This window comes from Manis pentadactyla, chromosome 4, assembly GCF_030020395.1.
Source record: "Manis pentadactyla isolate mManPen7 chromosome 4, mManPen7.hap1, whole genome shotgun sequence".
Classification (NCBI taxonomy): domain Eukaryota; kingdom Metazoa; phylum Chordata; class Mammalia; order Pholidota; family Manidae; genus Manis; species Manis pentadactyla.
In genome coordinates this window covers 122836349-122843344 of record NC_080022.1, presented here as the reverse complement: position 1 = coordinate 122843344, position 6996 = coordinate 122836349, and positions in this window count along the sequence as shown.

Sequence of the window (6996 nt, the reverse complement as noted above, 5' to 3'; positions counted from 1 at the left end):
AAAGTTGTCTTAACTGCTCAGTCAAGAATTTTCTGGTCAGTACCAGTCCATCATATGGCCCTCTCCACCCCCAAAGGAATGTGAGGTAATCTGCCTAGTAAGACACCCCCCCATTCTCCCTGCTCGCCTGGGAGGGAAGGAGACCTTGCCTGAAACAATCCTTACTTTTCCTTTGCTAATAGTCCTGCCCTATTTCTGCCTAAAAAATCCTCCTGCTTAGTAAAGCTCCTCCACAGTGTCCTTCTGTGCTAAATGGGCTGCTGCCCCTTTCATGAGTAGATTAATAAGGCCAATTAGATCTTTAAAATTTACTCGGTTGAAATTTTTGTTATTTAACACTTCAATTATTATCGATTAACAATTGTCCTAAACCTGGCATGTGGGTGACATAATTCACAATCTCTGGGAACCAGTAAGTAACATTGCTAATAAAATACTTAAGCAATTTTACAATAAGCTGTAAAATTAAGATATCTTCCGAGCAACCAGATGCTCATTTACTAAGTTGACTGTCAGCTATCAGTTTCTAAAGATCCTTAATTAGACATTTCTTTTGTATATAGTCTAACAATGATTACTGTGATGATGTGATTTATGATAAGAAATTGGTCTTAGTTCTGTTCCTGTCACAGAGCTCCTAAAACCCTTGGAATTTCCTAAATTATCACAGTGATAGAGATGTCTTTGGTTATTCATAACAAGCCCCATTCAGTCACCCCACAGTTTATGTTAATGAGTGACTTTTGTTAAGCCCCTAAATTTGAAGGCTGATTGCCATGGGAACCAACCACGTGGATGATTGAAAGGTTGGAAATTTCAGTTCTGTTCCCCAACTTTGGGGAAGGGGGAAGGGCAGCTGGAGGTTGAACTAATCATCAATGACCAGTGACTTAACTGATTATGCCCACTAATGAAGCCTCAATAAAAATCCCTAAATTACATAAAAACCTTTAAAGTACTTGGTTCAGAGAGCTTCCATTTGGAGAACACGTGGAGGTGGGAGAGCGGCTGGGAGAGCAGAGTGCCCAGAGAGGGCATGGAAGCTCTGCACCCCTTGGTGCATACCTTGCCCAATGCATCTCATCTTTCTGACTGTTCCTGAGTTATAGCCTTTGTAATAAACCTGTAATCTAGGAAGTAATTTGGTTTTCTGGATTCTGTGAGCCAATCGAACAAATTAATCAAACCCCAGGTGGGGATAGTGGGAACCTCCCAATTTATAGCCAATTGGTCAGAAGCACAGCTGACAACCTGGATTTGCAAACTGGCATGTGAAGTCAGGGGTGGGAGAGGAAGGACGGCCACAGTCTTGTGGGACTGAGCCTTTAACCTGTGGGATCTCATGTTAAGTCCAGGTACATGATATCAGAATTGAGATAAATTGTAGGACACCCAGTTGGTGTTGGAATATTGCTTGTTATGGGAAAATACCCCCACATCTGGTGTCAGAAGTAGTGATGTACTGAGAGTACAGGAAAAACACGGAAGAACTTTTTCCTTTAAATTACCTGTGGGTAAAACTGTAATATTTTCAAAATATCTTGCCTGGCTTTAATGCATTTGCATTTGGACAGGTGTAACTCAGGGGTGGAGAGAAGTTCATCTCCATATCAATGGGTAATTACCTGGGCAACCAAGGGCTCATCTGAACCTGAGAGGTTACCGGGAGGCCCTCGCTTGCTTCTGCTTGAGTAGAGAGAGGTGGCCCCGGACTGCAGTTTGTAAGCAATAAACGCGCTTTAAACTTTATTTCTCCCCTTGACTGATTTCGGTTTTAGAGGTATTTTGCCCCGGGATTTCCTCTCCCCGGAGTTACATTACCTAAGCATTTTTCCCCCTTTAAGTGTTTCTACCCATGATGCCGGGGTTCTTTTTTGCGGAGCCGAAGAATGAGCTTCACAAATAGTCAAGGTAGGAGAGCAAGGTACAGGCTTTTATTTAGAGATACAGTGAAAGGATAGAGGAAACCCCCCCTGTACCTGCGGGGAGTTCCATACTTTCTCTTATCCTGAATAAAGCTCTCTCTGTAACTGAAAAAAAATTCTGTAAATTTCCTGCCCTGTCTGTTCACAAAGTTCATTCTTCGACTCTGAGAACAAGAACCCCGGCATCAAAGCTTTATATTTTTTAGAAGGATGCATAGGCAAATATCTTTACTACCAAGGTAAAGAGTTCTGCTGAATCTTTTGTAAAGTCAACTACATTAAACTAGGGAATTTTGTTTATCAGTATACCCCATAAAAACAGCAAAAAGACAGACCATAAACTTAGAGAAGGTACTAGCAATACAATTCACAAGAATCCATATCTAGAATCTCCAAAATAGTATTTTACAACAATAGATAAATTCTATATTTGCACTAACTCCCGATTTTATAGCAATCACCATTCTTTTTGTCTCTATAAATTTAAATATTGTAGGTATAAAAATGCCCACTTTTGATTTTTTTATAGATGGGCTTTTGTAGTATGAATCTGCACACCCATAATGTGCAAATTATGAGGAATTCTTTATTTTTTTACTTGTGCTTTAAAATCTAGTAAGAATTTTTATTGCAGTAAAATATACATAAAATTTACCATTTTAACTTTTTTTAGCATATCATTCAGAGGCAGTAAGTACATTCACGTGCTGTACAACCATCACCACTATCCATTTCCAGAACTTTTTCTTCATCCCAGACAGAACCTCTGTACTCATTAAACCATGAGTCCCCCTCTCTCCCCACCCCCAAGTCCCTGGTAACCTCTATTCTACTTTCTGTCTATGAATTTCGATCTAGGCAGATTTAATGTCATTGCCAGTAGGGAAAGTTGCTTATGTTAGATTGGCTATAGAAGTGGATAAGTTTCCCATTGTCTACATTTGATACTTTAGTTCATGAAACAGCCTATATTAAGTAGAGGTTATGATTTAGCAAGTCTTAGCAAAACCTACCCAAACTCATGGATATTATTTAAAGGGTAAAGTAGCCAGAGATGGTGCAAATACTTCCAATCAAGGATCTAACTAAGAAAGCATATAAAATCCTGTGATGAGTCTTTAAGTTCAGTTTGTTCCTGTGGTTGTATTTTCTTATCAGTTCTAATGTATAAATGTGCATTTGGTTTTCTCTTTTTTTCTTTATCAGGCTTGATAAATCTTATTGACACCCAGACAGGAGTAATAAAAAACACAACAACGTATGCATGTACACAGATCCTGGCAAAATTCCTGAACCCACAAGAAAGGGAGAAGTAAGTTTTCACACTGAAGGAAGAGGCTGTTTTTAAAAAGGAAAGCAAATAAGACTGCCATTAGAACTCTCATTTGCTGTACTGAAAACTAGAAGATGGTGGAACAATATCTACAAACTAAAAAGAGAAACTATAAACTGGAAGCCACAAATACTATTCCCAGATATTCATCTTTTGAGGCAAAAGAAAGATGGCTTTAGACACTCAAGGGCTCAATACATTTCCCATGGATCCTAGCTGAGAAAAATACTCAAAGTTCTCTAATCAATTGATAATTATACTGGAAAAGAGATTTCAGTATCTCAGTATTGGCCCAGTCCTTCCCAATATTAGATGGAGAGTACAGTGCTTGTTGTGAGCAATTAATTTTGAGGTCAATATAGTTATATTTCAATGGATAATTTATTCACCCAAACATTTTGAGTGCCAGGCTCAGCAGCAACTCCTGGAGCTGATGGTGTGGTTATAAACTCATGAGATAAGAATTACATGATGTAAGTGTCCAGTAAGGAGTCTTCAAGTAGAAAATATGTTTAAGAGGAGCTGGGCAAGGATCAATAGGAAAGTGAGGAAGTAAAATTACAATTTCCAAAATTTTTATCTAGGTGAAGGGGTGGGGGTGTGAGTGGGTAAAGTGTTTTGAGAAATATGCATGTTGATAAATTTTGAAATATTACTAGAGGAATACAGGTCTCATCATAACTACAAGGTATGGAAAGGGAAACACCAGCTTTCTGGAGACAAACATTAGAACTGCCAAGTTAGCAGGAGGGCAAAAAGGGAAGGAGAAAAGCTTTTGCAAGCCAGTATGAAGAAAAAGAATCAACAAGGGAAAATACAAAACAACATAAATTAATGGATAGAATAAAGCACGGAGGTTCCAGTTCAATAATTACAAAAGCTTAATTATTGTATTTTTTTAAAAAAGATAACAGATTGAGTTGTTAAAAATGCACCTATTAATTTTTTACACTTAAAATGTCAAAGAGTTGAAAACAAAGGGATTGGTAGATATAGATCATATGAATGCAAACAGAAAGAAAGCAGGAATGGGATATCATCATCCGACAAAATTGAAATCAAGGCGACACACATTGGAAAGTGCACAAAGGCTATTATTTAATAAAAATAAATGCACAATATTGTACATGTATGTATAATCTAAGATAATATGCATTTTCCATACTTGTGATTAAGATTCATAATTATACATAATCTATAAAGGCAACCTAAGTCACATATATTTATGCACCAAACATAGTCAAATACGTAAATAATATTAATTTTCAGGATTTGGCTAATTAGGCAAAAATGCAAATCATAGAGGAACTGTATAATACAGTTTGTAAGTTTGATTTAACCCAAAGAGAACTTTGTAACCTACAGAGAATATATACCCTTTATGTCCATAGAAATCAGTTATATACCTGGTTATAAAGAAAATAATACAATTTCAAAAAGAACCACAAGAGATTCTATAATGCAGAAACTTTAACTATAGCCCAAAATAATTACACATACACCAGGAAAGATTTTTAAAAATTTTGCTTGAAATTAGGAAAGTCTCTCGGATTTAAGAAGAAATCAAAATTATTATGATAAATCAGTGAATTTAGCAAGGTCAGTGGATACAAAGTCAATATATAAAAAAACCAATTGTTTTCTATATATCAGCAACAAACAATTGGGTACCATTTATAACAGCAGCAAAATATATAAGAATAAATCTAACAAAAAATATTGTAAACTTATTACAAAACATTGTTGAGAGAAATTAAATAAGACTTCATAAACTGAGAGATATATTTATGGATTGGAAGACAATATTGTTAAGAAGTCAGTTCTTTCCATGTTGACCTATAGATTCAATGCAACTTAAACCCCAAATCCCAGCAGTCTTTTTGTTGTTAGTTAGTTTTATTTAAAAAAAGAAAAAAGAGACACCCTGGTAAAGTTTCCACCTTGTACACTAAGCCTTTTGCTTTTGGAGCCTGAGCTGCTAAGGATAAAAATTTGAATTCTTTTGAGGCCAACTCACTGTAATGAAGCCCAAGCCATAAGGAGAGGCTGTGGCTAAGCATAGCAGGTGATAGCCCAGCTGATCTCCCTAGCTGTCAGCCCCATCAACTTCCAGCCATGTGAGTGGAGCCATTTTTGGGGTTCACTCATCCAGCCTGGTTGAGCCTTCAGATGGCTGTGGCCTCAGCGGATATCTCAGTGGAATTGCAAGAGACTCTTAGCAAGAATTGTTTAGCCATGATTTTTTCAGATTCCTGTCTCACAAGATTGTGAACAAAATAAAGTGATTGTTTTAAAAAAATTATACCAGCCTTATTTTGTTTTATTTTTTTACCAGCCTTATTTTAATAGCTCCAAACTGGAAACACTATAAATGTCCTTCAACAATAGAAAGAACAAATAAAACATGGTATGTTCCTATATGTGGAATACTACACAACAATGAAAAAGAATGGACCATAGATGTAACAACACAGATGAGACTCACAGACATAACACTGAGTAAAAGAAATCACATGAGAGTTCATATTATCCAAATGCATTTATGTGAAGTTCAAATCATGGTGATGAAGAAAGAGTACTAGTTATACTTGAAGACGATTGACTGTGTGGTGGGAGGAAGGGCCCTTTGAAATGCTGGAAATGTTCTGTATTTTGAACTGGGTAGTAGTTATGAAGGTTTGCATATATGTGAAAATATTTCAGTATATGTTAAGTGTTAGCTCAATTAAAAAATGAAAAACATGAATTAGGATTTTATTTTAAAGACATTATACCATTAAGATGCTTGAGGCGGAGAAAAAAATTGAATAAAGCTATTGCACACCCAAAACCTACAAAGGCAAATAAAAAGGTGTGTGCCTGGAACAATCTGACTCTAGGAATGAAACTGATTTGATTCAGTCAAGGAGTGACTAGGATAATAGCAAAATATTAATTGATCAACTCTCAGAACAGTAGTAGTGACAGAATGAAAATTAAAGATACGGAATTAGGAATATTAAATTGGAGGAATTGGGTATTCATAGGAGTAGGCTTGATAGTGTAGTGTATCAAGCAGGCTTTTTTGTAGAAATTAACAGCTTTCTATATTCTACATGTAAATGTATAGGACTAAGAAGAGCCAAAACAATCTTGAATAACAAATCTGGAGGACTTAACTCTGATTGCAAGACTAAGTAGTAAATCTAACTGAGATAGAGTGGTCTTGGTATTGGGAGAAATGAATAGCTCGATAGCAAAGAACAGAGGATTGAGACAGACAACTGCGTATCTATACGGAAAAGAAATGAACCTGGTTCTACCTCATACCATAAGCAAAAACTAATTTGAGATGGATCATAGACTTAAGTATAAAAGCTAAAACTATAGCTTCTTGAAGAAAAGACAGTAGAAAATCTTCATGACTTTGGGGTAGGTAAAGATTTTTTAAAACATTACACAAAAGACACATCATAAAATTTTAAATTCACAAGTTGAACTTTCACAGAGGAAAATATCCCATCGAAATAAAATATTTCCACTCACCAGACGATATTAAAGGAAAAGGAAAGCCGTGACTAGGAGAATATATTCTAAATGTATGTCTAGCAAAGAATTCATCCAGACATAAAGATCTCCTACACATCAAACAATTTTTAAATGGACTTTAAGAGGAGTGTCCATCAACAGGCACTTTACAAAGAAGTACAAATGACCAATAAGCACATGAAAAGGTGCTCATCACTACACTTGGAGGAC